The sequence below is a fragment of the Eleginops maclovinus genome, chromosome 13, assembly GCF_036324505.1.
Source record: "Eleginops maclovinus isolate JMC-PN-2008 ecotype Puerto Natales chromosome 13, JC_Emac_rtc_rv5, whole genome shotgun sequence".
Taxonomy (NCBI): domain Eukaryota; kingdom Metazoa; phylum Chordata; class Actinopteri; order Perciformes; family Eleginopidae; genus Eleginops; species Eleginops maclovinus.
The window spans coordinates 21,880,386-21,897,155 of NC_086361.1; the positions used below are offsets into that span (position 1 = coordinate 21,880,386).

General features: G+C 41.7%; 1 protein-coding gene and 1 non-coding gene across 2 annotated transcripts in view; both read left to right on the forward strand.

Moving 5' to 3' along the window:
• Positions 1-6,880: 6,880 nt before the first annotated feature.
• The window catches only part of LOC134874981 (CMP-N-acetylneuraminate-beta-galactosamide-alpha-2,3-sialyltransferase 1-like), a 61,300-nt gene continuing 51,410 nt past the window's right edge, over positions 6,881-16,770 (forward strand). Inside the window, exon 1 of the mRNA XM_063899307.1 lies at positions 6,881-7,103. The gene's annotated coding sequence lies outside the window, so the exon portion shown is untranslated. The remainder of the gene's footprint in view (positions 7,104-16,770) is intronic.
• trnal-uaa (transfer RNA leucine (anticodon UAA)) lies at positions 15,001-15,083 on the forward strand. Its single transcript has one exon. It is a non-coding gene; the product is annotated as a tRNA-Leu (tRNA).

The window sequence follows — 16,770 nt, forward strand, 5'->3', positions numbered from 1 at the left end:
AACCCTACGCCAAGTCTAGGGTTGTTTATTTTCTGAAACCTTGAACTGCCTTTTTTACATACTAAGGACTGGGCACTTAGGGATCCAGTACACCGGACTCATGCAATACCTTTGATGCATCCCTGTGCCTTGGGACCCTTTGGTCTGCACTATAGTGACTTTAGACAACCCTACAAATATTGTCAGGGCTTCTAATGTACGGCAAAATAAACCAGGACTGTAAGCTGCTGGCCAACAATCGCACTGATTTACAACTGATCGCCGTGACAAAAGCTCAAACTAATTTTGAGGTCAGAATACTGACAAAGTGAGACCACAAAATCTGCCTTCCATTTACTGTTAATGGAACATCTCCAGGCGAGAATTTGGAGAGAATTGTTAATGTTCGCGGTATCGATTGGTAGTCTGGCCTTCAGAGTCATGTTGGCTGCGCTGCACAAATCCAATCTCGCCACATTGTTTGTAATTACGAGCTGACATTATCCCCTACATTAAAGTTTCATGACCTGGGGACAAAGGCACGCCACTGGAACATAAATCAGTCCGGTCTGTCAATATAAGAATGAAGCAGTTAATCGAAGTTCCTAAAACTTTTTGGGTAAGTACCCTCCAAAGCAACTTTTCTATGTTTACACAAAAGGTTCATGACACACATTTCTATAGAAAAGACTGTCCAACCTAAAATATATTTGATGTATATATTATAATCAGAATCAGATTTTTTATCCTGGGGGAAATTAGTTCATGGCAGTTGCTCTATTTTAGAATGAAAAAAAAAATGATATGAATAAAATGTTTATATAAAGATAAGAAATGTAAAATAAAATGTCCATAAATAAATAAAATAATATGAAATTAAAATATTTATATAAATATTAAACAAACATATTAACAAAAGCTAAATATTCCAATAAAATAAAGATATTTGCATAAAAAATGTGAAGTAAAAGTAAAAATATGCACGATGTACTACAGTATGTAACACAGGTTATAAAATACATAGTGGTGTATTAATATTCATAAGATGATTATGCTGAATGGCATAATTTTAAAGGGGTTTTTCTGCTGATGGTAAATTAAGTTCATCACTGTAAATGCATCGACATAAAATCCAGTTGTTAAATACAAAACCCATTTGAATTCATATTATACACAACATCATATTCCACTGGATCCATTTGAAGCAAAACACCATGGCAACGAGCACCACCATCACCAACACATGTTGCCAAAAGCAAAAAGCATCATTTTAATTCAAGCTCCGTTTCCATCGCCTGTACTCCCAGCTCCACCATGTTGTCTGCACCTCCACACACACACACACACACACACACACACACACACACACACACACACACACACACACACACACACACACACACACACACACACACACACACACACACACACTGCCAGCAGCCATCACTCCTGCCTGTATGTTCAGCTGGCCTGTCAGGTTTCCATGCGGCCCAGTGGCCACCCATCTGTTGAACCTAAGACAGAATGCAAATCTCAACCGGAGAGCAAATGTTGTTTGAAACGAGGAACTCATCTGCATGCAAACGGCGGCATCCAGGAGCCTTGAGGGCCCGGGGCCCCAGGGCAGGCTGTTGTCGTCCATTGTTAGCACTTATACCTACAAAGGGTAATGCACTGTAATTTAAGATGTATGTAACCCACGTCATCATGAGCTGAGCCTCTGAGGAAACGGGCTGACAGTAGTGACGTCTTGCTTTTCAAATCTAATTTATGAGTAAAAAGGGGGATTTATTATAACCAAACATAACTGTTCGTTTTTTTCTTAACCAGACTCAGTTTTTTAACTTCCGATAAAACATATTCATTCATTCCTTCACATCTTTCTTACACTGCTTCTCATTGCATTTAAAGTTCATTAAAAGAACTGTAACTCCTTTGCACACTCGTATAATCTAAGTATTAACCAATGTTTACATTTTATTAGTAGCAGGTTGGTCTTATAGAGTATTCAAATGTAAACTAACTTTAATTCAGTATATTTGTTAACCTGTATTCGATATCGTTCGATATGTCTCACATTAGGAACAATACATTTAATATTTTCTAAAATTTAACTTTTTTTAAAAGTACTTTTGTTGCAACTACTACTAGACATGTAGTTTAGAAAAATAAATCATTTTAGGACTTAGCGGTGGTAACGTGAAGTCATGTGACCGTGCTGTAGTTCCTTTATAGCCCAACATTAGCCTCCTTTAGCTTAGCGGTGGTGACGTGAAGTCATGTGACCGTGCTGTAGTTCCTTTATAGCCCAATATTAGCCGCCTTTAGCTTAGCGGTGGTGACGTGAAGTCATGTGACCGTGCTGTAGTTCCTTTATAGCCCAATATTAGCCGCCTTTAGCTTAGCGGTGGTGACGTGAAGTCATGTGACCGTGCTGTAGTTCCTTTATAGCCCAACATTAGCCACCTTTAGCTTAGCGGTGGTGACGTGAAGTCATGTGACCGTGCTGTAGTTCCTTTATAGCCCAACATTAGCCACCTTTAGCTTAGCGGTGGAGACGTGAAGTCATGTGACCGTGCTGTAGTTCCTTTATAGCCCAACATTAGCCTCCTTTAGCTTAGCGGTGGTGACGTGAAGTCATGTGACCGTGCTGTAGTTCCTTTATAGCCCAACATTAGCCGCCATTAGCTTAGCGGTGGTGACGTGAAGTCATGTGACCGTGCTGTAGTTCCTTTATAGCCCAACATTAGCCTCCTTTAGCTTAGCGGTGGTGACGTGAAGTCATGTGACCGTGCTGTAGTTCCTTTATAGCCCAACATTAGCCTCCTTTAGCTTAGCGGTGGAGACGTGAAGTCATGTGACCGTGCTGTAGTTCCTTTATAGCCCAACATTAGCCTCCTTTAGCTTAGCGGTGGTGACGTGAAGTCATGTGACCGTGCTGTAGTTCCTTTATAGCCCAACATTAGCCTCCTTTAGCTTAGCGGTGGAGACGTGAAGTCATGTGACCGTGCTGTAGTTCCTTTATAGCCCAACATTAGTCTCCTGTAGCTTAGCGGTGGTGACGTGAAGTCATGTGACCGTGCTGTAGTTCCTTTATAGCCCAACATTAGCCGCCATTAGCTTAGCGGTGGTGACGTGAAGTCATGGTACCGTGCTGTAGTTCCTTTATAGCCCAACATTAGCCTACTTTAGCTTAGCGGTGGTGACGTGAAGTCATGTGACCGTGCTGTAGTTCCTTTATAGCCCAACATTAGCCGCCGTTAGCTTAGCGGTGGTGGCGTAACGTCATGTGTTTTTTTATTTTCTGAAACCTTGAACTGCCTTTTCTGCAAGTCTTCTTGATAAAGTATACATACTAAGGATCCAGTACACTGGACTCATGCAATGCCTTTGATGTATCCCTGTGCCCTGGGACCCTTTGGTCTGCACTATAGTGACTTTAGACCTAAAAATATTGTCTTGGCTTCTAATCTACGGCCAAATAAAACCACGGCTGTAACCTGCTGGCCAACACTCGCCCTAACTTACAACTGATTTCCGTGACAAAAGATAAAACTCATGACCAACCTTTGTCTCATATTTGGAACAACACATATAATATGTTTTTAAGTCTGATCCAAAACCTAATAAAGGAGTTTTTTTGCTACTACTACTAACATGGACTAAGAAATCATTGTAGGACTGGGGATTCAGCAAAGGGCTGTTGGTCTGAAACGAACCCGTGAAAAGCACTAAGGACATGTGTTGCCCACTCTGCAGGTTCTCATCACAGAAACCCGGTTTGACCCAAACTACGACCTTTCCCTAAACCTAAACAAGAGGTCTTGTTGCCTCAACAGACTCTGCTGTGCAGGAGCAATCAGTTTCCCTGCAACCTGCAAACTGAGGCGGCGACCCGGTAGTAATTGACAGTTGCCCTTCTGAAACATGGCTCTTATCCGATGGCTGAGAAGGGTTATCACTATTGCTCGTGTCAGATGCCAATCAATCAGCATTTAGCAGAGACTCACCGATTTGAAGCGACACATGCGGTACTCGCCTGGCTCATAAAGAAAAATGACTTTGAATGGATAGATAAGTCGTGAAATGAAAAGAGGATTACCAAACAGATAAGGAAACAGCGGCTGACATAAGGAACGTACACTGTGCAGCACTCGCAGTCATACAGATGTTTCTAGTAAGCTCGATCTGGTCTTTTTCACAGAATTAGATATTTAGATTTAAGGCTGGAATAAGAACTGCAGCGTTGTTAGCTTCATTTGATAAATGCATTGTATTTTGGAACAAAAACAAAGTCCTTCATAAAGAATAAATGAATACTTCTCTTCTTATGTTACCTGCATATTTAATGCAATATGATATTCCTTGCAAACTTATTATAGATAATATCCAAGTTTTAAATTGTGTAAGCTGTAGTTTGGCACTTCGTAGTGTTTATTATTGGACATCTTTCATTGTAATCGTGTTTCGACTTGTTAGTTGTGGTTTAATTTCTTTGTTTGTTCATTTTTATTTTCACATTATGTGCGAGGCCTTGTTTTAACATGCTGCTGAACTGAAAAACATTCCCAATTTGCCATTCCCTTTACTTGCATAGTGTTTGCAACTAAATCAACCTTCAGTCAAGCGTTGTTATTTATATTTATAAGCTCATAGGAAGAAGCCCTGAGCCTGGGATCACGAGTGGCTGTGCATTCATCAGGTTTGTTTCTACAGGGGGTCGAAATCGCCCCTTTGTTGTCTTCCCTTAAAACAAGATATTGGGTTTTAATTATTGAACATGTTTGTTATTTGAGATCAGTGCAGCCAGGGTGGACCTCTGAGTATGAAACACATACCTCACATCACTGGAAAATCAAGATGAACCATACAAAAAAGTCAGGTTTTATTTCCTCATTATTGTGTAACTGTCATTGTCTGAGTACAGTATGTTTCTTATTGGTTTCAAACAGGGTCAATCTATTCTGTTTCCTGTGTGAAGTCAGCAAATATCTTTACCTAGAGATGTGTTTGTTTTTCAGAGGAACCGTGGGCATGTTTCATGTTTTTTTACAAAATTGGCGAGTCAACTTCAATCACACACTCAGGCTTTGTGAGGACAGAGGCAGGAATAATACATTTATTCACCGTCAATGCGCCGCCAACAAAACAGTTTCCAACACTGGCCAAGAAAAACCCTTCAGTGTACTTTTTTAAGACGAATAAAGGCCGACAAATGATGTGTTGCGGACGACTTAAGATTCAGTGTAAATCAGCCACATGCCATAGAAAGTACAAACGGCTGTAAAAGCCTCAGGGGGTTGGGGGAGTAAGAAGTCACCTAGCTGAGGGAATAAATCTGACCAACAGGTCTCTGCAGCCCTGAGGCTATTAAAGCTAAGTAACTTTAGCTTAGACCCACTGCAGGTAACCTCCGTCATCACATTAGAGGAGCAGCCCCGCAGGAAATGAGCCGTATTATCCAGTAAGCACACGGAGAGGAAGTCTACAAATACAGTCATTTTATGGACTATATTTGTACCCTGAGGAAGATCATGGGGGGCATGCAGGGAATTAGATTTCATCAATTAGTATTAGTCACTATGCATGCTGAAGGAGGCCTATCATGCTTTTTGAGGTCCCTTTCCTGTAGTGTGTTATAGGTTGGAGTAAATGGTCTGCAAAGGCTAAAATCCCTGTGTTCACTCCAGAGGAAGTCCCCCCCCACCCCCCTACCCCCCACCCTGCCTAGCTGAAACGCCTCCACTGGACTCCTTTGTTTACTTCCAGAGCATTATGATATCGCTATGTTTGTCTTTGCATTACTTTGCATCCTTTGAGTCTGGCTCTCACAGATGGACCCAAAAGCTGAAACTCAAAACCTGAGAAGGGAACCCACGAGGGAGAAGAGTGATCAGTGGTTGTGATGACGAGCTAACAAAGACACAGGGGGAAACACCGACCAATTACACGAGAGACCAATCAACTCGTGATAGGCTAAGGGGTGGACAACAGAGCTAACCAATCAGAGCAGGCTGGGCTTTGGTTTCAGATGACTTTTATTCGGACAGGTTCTGTTTGTCATGTTCACATTTGAAAATGAGCCAGTTTTCTTTTCCTTATCAAATATGTGCAAGGGGGCATGAATTTTCGAAACACTATTTTAAAAAATGGGTGAAGTCAGGTTTAATATTCTCAGAGTCATTTCGTATTTAGAGTTCAACATTTTGGCAGAAATATATTTTATTTTTCACAAAAAACTGAAAACTGCCAAGAAAATACAAATGTTTTCCGTGTTTTTAGGAATAAAATGTAAATATAATGCAGGATATGAATGTTCAATCCTTCTGTTAAAGACTTAAACTCAGAAATAAGAATAAAAGGGGAGCATTTGGTGTGTGTAATTGCTATTAATAAGGACATAGCCATTTAAAAAGACGCTACACGTGAATACAATAACAATCTTTAGCCCCCGCAAACCTTCACAAGCTGGTTACTCACTTCAAGTGTTTACAATGAGGCATGACAGACAGATTACCCCTACAAATTAGCCTTTTTTAAAGTTTACTTTCCACTAAGAAGTATCATCCAAACTCTCAAAGCTGACCATCGCAGATTCAGTAAGAGGAAGAGATAGCCACATGCCCCATACATAGAGAGGTGTTACAGTATAGGAGCTTATTGTTGATTCCTGCTGCCTCAACCTGCAGGGTTTAACAGCAGGACCTGGTCATGCATGTCATCAAAACATCCTGATGTGTGTGAGGATGCTGAGGGGCGTAGCAGCGTAGTGCCCCTCATGGTCAGCGCTCAGAAATTAGAATGCATGCCTCTCATTGCCTGGGAGCGAGCATCGGTGTTCCCATCCTCCTCCTCCTCCTCCTCCTCCGCGTCCTCCGCCTCCTCCTGCAGGAAAACGCGCTGGATGTGCATGTTCCAGGAGGGGTCTAAAAACCTCCTCCCTGTGTTTTCTCTTTTCTTTAAATTTAACGATGTGAGGTTGCCAGTTTGGTGCTTGTTTCCCCCTTTAAATTGGACCCTTCACGCTGCGTCGCGCTTCTCCTTTCTCCGTGGAGCTGCCGCTGCCGCCTCTCCGCACGGAAATAACGGGACTTCGCGGACAACCCGGGCTTCACTTCCTCCAAGTGAGTACATGCAGACACAAAGCGTGCTTATCAAGCCCGTAGAATAACACTGGTGTCACCTTTCGGTCAAATTTGAGTTTTTAATCCTCAAACAGAGCAGCGTGCACGGAGGCTTAAAGTCTTAAAGTGATGCTGACAAGGTGTTGCACTTTTACTTTGTTCTGTAAAAAGCTGCAAAATACTTACCTGTCGAATAGAAAGCAACATGCATAAGGGGTGTGGACTTCTTTGGAAGTGTTTCTCTGTCTTTAAACCCCTGCTTTATGTGCACATGTGTCTTTATTCCCTTGTGTTTTCAGTCAGAAAGAAGCCAATACTGTAGTGTCTTGTTGAGGGAAAGTAACTTCTCTCCTCTCCTCTTTGAAATCTGGTTTTGATTCCATGGCTTTTTTTCTGCTCAGACTTCAAAAGGACTACACACACCATGTGCTGTGTTCAGCTGTGGACTTAAGCTCCAGCAACTGTTGAACATACAGCAGATGTGCAGAGGACAGAGCTGTACATATAGAGTGTGTGTGTGTGTGTGTGTGTGTGTGTGTGTGTGTGTGTGTGTGTGTGTGTGTGTGTGTGTGTGTGTGTGTGTGTGTGTGTGTGTGTGTGTGTGTGTGTGTGTGTATCCAGGAATAACTAAAACAGCACTTTCCTCTGCCAGAAATCCTTTTTCATTTGCTCAAACATTAATGTGTTTGATTGTCAGTGTAATATCCAGAGGTGGGTTATCACCAGGTTAGGAGTTTATGAAATGATCCCCCCTGTTGTGTGTTTTGCATGGGATGTCACCTCATTTGCTGATGAAGGTGTCTGCAGCACAGCGGTTAATTTTCCACTGAAACCTCTCCATGTCATTATAAATAATAAGCAAGTAGAATACATTAGCTCCTCATCGCGCCTCCAATCAGATTGCATGGCGTGACCTTGGGGGTTGGGGTGGGGGTGGGGGGGGGGGGGGGGGACAGAGCTGCAGCATTTAGAGACGTGGAGAAAGTGGTATCCATTATCAAGGAACCCAATTACATCTGGAAATTGTGGCTGCCATAAGCCATTGCCATTTGTTACTGTATTAAAGAGAGAGGAGGCTATTCAGAGAGAGGAATGTGTATCAGCCTGATCGAATGCTCTCCATATGCGTTGTAATTTAAACGATTCCTGAGGACGGGAAGGAAGTCCTTTGTGGGTTCCTTTTTGAACAATTGAGAATGGAAGAGTCCCAATGAATCACGGTAGCTCTCACCAGCTGCCAGCCAGATGAAGACATGCTGTAAGGAGAGCTGTTTCCACTTCAAAGCACGCCACCGCGAACAGAAACGTAAAGCATTTCCACGCGGGGGCCTAACGTCTCATTCAAAGTTCTTGCAAGTTTCTCCTTTAAGATCCAACTTTCTGCCGTGGCGTCAGGGCACAGGCTTTACTGTAATCAGAAATTCAGCTCTGGCATTCAGACTCGCAGCTCCCAGACAGAGGGATCCCCACGGCTCATCGCAGACCCAATCAGAGCCTGTAAGTGCACGGCTTTACAACATCGCCTGGTACGGGGGCTGCAGCAGCAACAGCAGAAATACTTGCAGTCCCTCGGGTGGTGGTCTGCATGCGTCTGCAGCGTGTACAAGAACGTTTCACTAATAGTTACTGTCTTTTTTTTGCTCCGGCCCCTCGGCTCGGTCACAGGCTGTCTTTTCCCCTTCACAGTTTTCCCCTTGGACTTCTCCCTGGCTTTTTGATTTGCCCTCTGTTTCCACTTAACAGTCTTGGCTTTTTTCCAAGAAACACCTCAGCACCATTCTTCTTTTTTTTTTTGTTCAAGCATAAGCAGACTTCTTATACTCTTGGGCACATGTGGAGAATGCATGGCCTTTTACTTTTTTTGTGAGCAAACAGAACGCATTGTTCTTGGCTGCTTCCAATTGCGAGGTTATTGGAGATGATTACACACAAGGAAATATCTAATATTGGGGCGGATTCTGAGTCGAAAGCCTGATCTTTTATCTGGGACGACTGGGCCCGATCATTTTTAGATATAGTGGTGCAGGAATGAGTCCTAAAACCTGGAAATGAGTGAGCATTTTACCACTCACGGTTGCTTTGTCTCAAAGGAAGACAGTTTCTTCATCACTTTTTGAAATAGATCTGCTGAAAAGATATGCAAGTTTGGATCCCACTTACATGCACAATGAAGCATTATGCAGATTCAGTCTGAGTCCCAGACATCCATACAGAGTTTGATCTGTGCAATCCTATTTACAAAATGACAAGTTAAACAACGTTTGCCTGCACAAACAAAGCGAGCCGTCCTGTGACTGCTGTCCTTCCCCAGCACAACCAGACACTTTGAGCCTGCACTATTGCATTTAGTCCTGTCCAATAACAGTGTGGCTTACTTTCTGCGACTACTGGTTTGGTAATGCTTATTGGCAAGTGCCTTTGGAGGAGAGGAGGAAGGGAATCTACAGCTGGTACCTTTAAAGAGGGATGGATGTGTTAGGTTACAGCAGAGGCGGAAGAAGTACCCTTTACTTAAAGAGGCCCCATTATATTTTTCTGTACTGTGTTAGGTATGTGTGCATGTAAATGGTCTGCAAAGGCTGAAATCCCAACCTTTTTTAACAATAAAGCATGTAAACAAGTCACAGAAGAGGCAGAAATGACAAATATGATCCTCAAAATGAGCATTATATGCCCTTTAGTGTTTTAATTGGATGGTTGTATGAAAATATTTTGCTTCAAATGTGTTTTTTTGGTTGATATTTGGAGGTGAATAAAGTGAAAATGTTGGCTCCTGTCTGGAAATAATGATCAGAATGCCCCCAAATTTGGAGTAGAGGTTCATGGAGAGGCATAGCATGCAATAAAGCAAATATCTAATCGTTACCATAATCGTTTGTTTCCTGTTTTTATGAGCACGTGTTATTGACTTCTATCCTTTTGTTTTCAAACTGAGCCCTTCCCCAAATATCGTTCCCTTGCTACTCTGCTAAAAAGCGTCCTTTGTATATTTTTCTCGTTATAGTCGTGTTGACAGTCCGGCAGTGTGTGACCTTGTCAGGAGAAATGTCCTTATAGAGACTCACCTATACATTATACAACATCTTTTCCTCACATAAAGCGCCTTAAATGTCATATCAAATACATATTGACGAAGACACTCAGCTGCATGAAACTATATTCAAACATCTCTAATATTTGACCTTGATATCAACCTTTTTAACCAACACATACACTATTTATAACATCTTGTTTGTGTAGAAATTAATGTACCTTTTTGCTTTAAATGTACATATTAGTGAAATCTTTAATGTTAAAATAATTTAGGGTATTTATAAGCTTGTAAAATGATGGTATTTTTCCATTAATTTGACTTAAAGTTAATATTTTTACAGAAAATTGAGTTTTTTCTTGAATAATGACGGTAAAAAGTACTTTTACTTTATAATGTAATGAATCCACTCTGTTATTAGGATATTATGGTCTGTCTACTGTTGCAATTTGACATTTTTGACTGTAATTTCCACAATTGTCTTTCTTACAATGCTTTGCTCCAGATTATAATGCATGCTATTTCACCTGGCTCGTCCTCAGTAGGGTATTATCCGAAAAAAGAAAGGTTTTGTCAGCGGGGCTGCCATGTGGGTTTATGTGAAGGAAAGGCTAATTGTTATGCCTCTGAGGTCCATTGTTAATTAGAAGTTATCTCGGGCTGCTCTCACATGGTCACTGCTCTAATTGGCAGTCAAAGCTGTGCACCACCTGGCCTCTCCTTTAACTCACCAGGTGCTCGCAGCCAAACCGTCGGCCCTGGCGTTATGTGGCCACGGCCTCTTAAAAAGAAGAGTGACAGATAGAAAATACGCATGAGTGGGCTGGAGAACTTTGCTAAAATTGCTGCAGTTATTTCATGTGACGTAGCCAAGCGAGTCTTTTGAAGCTGGCATTTAGAAAAAAGCAGTTCAGAGAAATAGGTGGAATCTTTTGATACACATGTCATCACAAATAACACCAATTCCCCTTACCTCGAGGTGTGAGGTGGCAGCACGTCAACATTGCACACAGCCTGGGCTGGTTTGTTTACCTGTGTTTTGTTGGACAGAATAAGGGTAACACTTTTGGTAAGGGTACATAAAAAATCATGAATTCATGCATTAAAATACATGATCTCATCCTTACAGAACTTCGTGAGCTATCCGTTGATTAATGCAACAATTGAGGTATCTCAACATGAATCAGAAACTTCATAGATCAGTATGCAGAGTCTCTACTTTAAAGAGTCCTCTCCTGCTGATGTTCAGGTGTATATCAGTATGTAGAGTCTCTACTTTAAAGAGTCCTCTCCTGCTGATGTTCAGGTGTATATCAGTATGTAGAGTCTCTACTTTAAAGAGTCCTCTCCTGCTGATGTTCAGGTGTATATCAGTATGTAGTGTCTCTACTTTAAAGAGTCCTCTCCTGCTGATGTTCAGGTGTATATCAGTATGTAGAGTCTCTACTTTAAAGAGTCCTCTCCTGCTGATGTTCAGGTGTATATCAGTATGTAGAGTCTCTACTTTAAAGAGTCCTCTCCTGCTGATGTTCAGGTGTATATCAGTATGTAGTGTCTCTACTTTAAAGAGTCCTCTCCTGCTGATGTTCAGGTGTATATCAGTATGTAGAGTCTCTACTTTAAAGAGTCCTCTCCTGCTGATGTTCAGGTGTATATCAGTATGTAGCATCTCTACTTTAAAGAGTCCTCTCCTGCTGATGTTCAGGTGTATATCATTATGTAGCGTCTCTACTTTAAAGAGTCCTCTCCTGCTGATGTTCAGGTGTATATCACTATGTAGTGTCTCTACTTTAAAGAGTCCTCTCCTGCTGATGTTCAGGTGTATATCAGTATGTAGTGTCTCTACTTTAAAGAGTCCTCTCCTGCTGATGTTCAGGTGTATATCAGTATGTAGTGTCTCTACTTTAAAGAGTCCTCTCCTGCTGATGTTCAGGTGTATATCAGTATGTAGCGTCTCTACTTTAAAGAGTCCTCTCCTGCTGATGTTCAGGTGTATATCAGTATGTAGAGTCTCTACTTTAAAGAGTCCTCTCCTGCTGATGTTCAGGTGTATATCAGTATGTAGTGTCTCTACTTTAAAGAGTCCTCTCCTGCTGATGTTCAGGTGTATATCAGTATGTAGAGTCTCTACTTTAAAGAGTCCTCTCCTGCTGATGTTCAGGTGTATATCAGTATGTAGCATCTCTACTTTAAAGAGTCCTCTCCTGCTGATGTTCAGGTGTATATCATTATGTAGCGTCTCTACTTTAAAGAGTCCTCTCCTGCTGATGTTCAGGTGTATATCACTATGTAGTGTCTCTACTTTAAAGAGTCCTCTCTTGCTGATGTTCAGGTGTATATCAGTATGTAGTGTCTCTACTTTAAAGAGTCCTCTCCTGCTGATGTTCAGGTGTATATCAGTATGTAGTGTCTCTACTTTAAAGAGTCCTCTCCTGCTGATGTTCAGGTGTATATCAGTATGTAGCGTCTCTACTTTAAAGAGTCCTCTCCTGCTGATGTTCAGGTGTATATCAGTATGTAGTGTCTCTACTTTAAAGAGTCCTCTCCTGCTGATGTTCAGGTGTATATCAGTATGTAGAGTCTCTACTTTAAAGAGTCCTCTCCTGCTGATGTTCAGGTGTATATCAGTATGTAGAGTCTCTACTTTAAAGAGTCCTCTCCTGCTGATGTTCAGGTGTATATCAGTATGTAGTGTCTCTACTTTAAAGAGTCCTCTCCTGCTGATGTTCAGGTGTATATCAGTATGTAGAGTCTCTACTTTAAAGAGTCCTCTCCTGCTGATGTTCAGGTGTATATCAGTATGTAGAGTCTCTACTTTAAAGAGTCCTCTCCTGCTGATGTTCAGGTGTATATCAGTATGTATTGTCTCTACTTTAAAGAGTCCTCTCCTGCTGATGTTCAGGTGTATATCAGTATGTAGTGTCTCTACTTTAAAGAGTCCTCTCCTGCTGATGTTCAGGTGTATATCAGTATGTAGTGTCTCTACTTTAAAGAGTCCTCTCCTGCTGATGTTCAGGTGTATATCAGTATGTAGTGTCTCTTTATTTCTCTCATACTGCCTGTGCTGCAGCACCTCTTTTCCCCCTCTGTCTGCTCTGATTGGTTAGCTGGCCAGCTCTGTAGTGATTGGTCAACCGCTTGGAGATGTCCTGCCCCTTAGCCTATCACGTACAAAGTGTTGGAGCCCTAGCCAGTAAGAGCTTTGAGTGTTTATGGACTGTTTTGAGAGCCTCAATATTGGCATTTCGTTTTCTCAACCAGAAGCGTCAGAGGAGGGTTGAACGATTCCTGAAAAAAAGTGCTATGATTTCTTCATGCATTAAGTCATCCATGAACTCGTGTACCCTTACCATAGAGAGTAAAATAAGTTTAGCCTGTGAAGTTGATCAGTATCAGAAAGGCTTTTAGTGTTCGTCTCAGCATCCGTCTCCACGATGTAAATTGAGGATGATGGGACAATCATGTCAAGTCTACTTTCACAGGAGAGACGTGACAAATGATTCAAGCGTAGCGATTGTTCCTCTCAAACTGAATCATCATAAAATCTTTTATTCCATACAGCAGTGATTTAATCCAGAGACAGTGCGGCTGCTTTTCACAACGCTCAGAATACCCTGAATGAGAGTATTCCACATGTTTGTGTTGTGTTGTGGGAGAAAATTCACCCCTATGACCCTTTGTTTATCCTGACTGTATCTGGATAATCATCATGATTTATCCTCATAAGGCCGGACAGGTGTGATCTGTGTACGGCACAAACAAACCTTTTATAAAATGCGCCTTGCAGTGCCACGCTCCGGAGGACAAAAGACCTTTTCTCTTGTCACCCCACAAGGTCAATAGGGTTGTTCTGTTTCACTGCTGCAGCTTTCAAAGTTCACATACCCCCAAATGTGTCGCCCCTTTGTTCTCCGATCACAATGAAATTGAGATGTAAAAACAGATTTAGACATATCTCGATGGGTAGAGCAGATAGAACAGCTTCTGTTTTGTGTTCCCGGCCGCAGGCAGAATGTGTTTACAGCGGCGCAGAGGATGATCTGAATCTGTGGGTTTTTTCTGTTGTTGCCGTTTATTTTCTCCAGGAACTGTTGTGTTTAGACCCTGAGCTTCAGCAGCATGTGTTGTCTGATTTCAACCTGCATATATACAATATATATGAATACATTACCCAAGTTCCTTTTCACCAGATACAGCTCATAATCCAGCACATGTAAAGCATGAAAGAAAAATAAATACAAATGACTGCCTGATACCGACTAATCATAATAAACAGGCCTATAATTACTGACAGTGGAATCATTAGTTTTTCCTAATGCTCTTCTGCTACCGTCGTTAATAGCATGCATTAATTAAACATACAATGGAAAACAGTGAGAAAGACTTCTCCTTGACTGGACCCGCAGGGTTACACAGTGTAGCTTAATTTTGCTCGGAGGTCATTCCAGGAATAATGAGCGGGGGAAATGTAAATATTCCTCTTTGCTTAGCTGCCAGGGCACTAAGAATACCTGAGACAAGCCAAAATTGAGATTCAGACACATAATGAGCTGCTTGTATTCACACAAGCAGAAGTGGAGGGAAAAAAGAGGCTGTTATTCTTTGTCAAAAAGTGCCTGAGGCTGTGCTAAATGTCGCTTTTAACTTCCAACTAAAAATATCAGGTAACAATAACCCTTTTGCTTTGAGGAGGTGAAAAGATTCAGCACGAGTCAAAGTTAGTAGCTTAATTTAGCTTTAGTTAAATGTTGTTTTAGCGTAGCTTAGCGTAGCGATTGGCGTAGTGGAGCGATTGGAAGTAGGAGGAAACTGCAAAAGGTTTAAATAGACCAGGAGTGACGTTTGCCTTGTTTTGCAATTATTTGCACCAGGATGGCCGAGTGGTTAAGGCGTTGGACTTAAGATCCAATGGACATCAGTCCTCGTGGGTTCGAACCCCACTCCTGGTAGGTGTGACTTTAAAATCACTTCAATGGAGAGACAAGACCCTTGTCTGCTCAAAGGACAAGGTTCTGTGTGAAGCATAGTGCGGTGAAGTGCGGTTTATCTACTACCTCTCCCTGGAGGAGATGAAGTGAGCTTTATGTGGTTGTAGCTTAGCTTAGTACCTTTACTGAGTGATGGTTATCTGGTTAACTAAATAACTCTACGCTGCAAACACAGAAAATTCTGTCAATTAATTTCCAGGCAGAGCTACTTCCTTTTTAAACTAGTGCTAGCTACTCTCAATATAAGCTAGTTAGCACCCAGAACAGGACACCCTGCATTTCTGTGAGGTCGTTTTGCACAGCTGTTTCTTGTAAATCAAGCCTTCGAGAGAATAGCATCCTAAAAGCGAGATTTAAGGGGAAGCCATCTATAAGCAGATGGTGTTTTTATTCAGTACATGTCTGTGGAAGCTGTAGAAAACTGTCTGTAGAAGGTTTTAAAACTACCAAGGCCTTTAGGAGTGATGGTTGTCTGTCAGCTTGTGTCATTGTTTTTGACTCATGTGCAAACAGGATGACTGAGTGGTTAAGGCGTTGGACTTAAGATCCAATGGAGATCGGTCCTTGTGAGTTCAGACCCCACTCCTTGTAGGGAAGTCTGTTGGACTGAAAAACTGCTTAAATAAAGAGGCATGTTTGGTAAACTACTAGCGTTCCTAGCCATTTGCAGCTTTCTCTCAGATGCATACTTAGTGATACATTGAGTTTAATTAAATAACTCAACGCTCCAAATTGAGTAAAAGAAACTCCAGGCAGCGCTAGTGCCTTTTGAATGTAGTGATAGCTCCTTGTTTTTGACACATGTGGAACCAGGAGGGCGTTGGACTTAAGATCCAATGGACATTAGTCCTCGTGGGTTCAAACCCCACTACTGGTAGGAAGTAGGTGGGATACAAATGAGGAGTATGCTGCTTGAAACTGGTGAAAGCAATCTTGTGATTTCGTACTAGCTTTGCCAAGGGTGTTATGCACTCTCTTCACCATCTTCGTAGCTTCCTCTCATAAGATGAGTTCTTATGGTACCTCCTTTTTTATTGAGCTTAACCAAATAACTCGACGCTCTTGTGTAATATGTATTCTGCCTGATGAGAGTGAACCGAAACCATGACATTTCAGCTGATAAAACCAAATAAATGTGAGCTGAAAGAAGCAAACAGGCTCAGTCATAAAGGATATAACATTTCCAGGAGTGAAGTGTTCCAAAATCTCGGCAAACATGTAGAATACTAAACCAATAATGTCATCATTTGCATTAATTGATCAATGTTTATGTGCACACAGTCTCAGCTTGAAAGTCCTTGCCACAGAATGTGTGTATGTCTTAATCAGAGCGCCACACACGTGCTCGTTGGCTTCTGTAATAGTTATGAATAATTACTGTCTTCAGTAATTCTGTAATCAGCATTGGAATTAAATCTGGCTGGCGTCTGTGTGGATACACCACGGATATCACGAGTCTACAGGCTCTGTCTAATTTCCTCCTTGTAGTGCCTTGAAGGCTGAAATGAAAACCCATTAAATCAAACTTGATTTTATTTCGCTTTCAGTTGGACGTGCCGCAGTAACGAGCTAAAGGTAAAAAACGAGACGAAGAAGAAGAAGAAGCTCATTTCTTACGTTGCATTTAAAGGTGAACAAAGAGAAACCA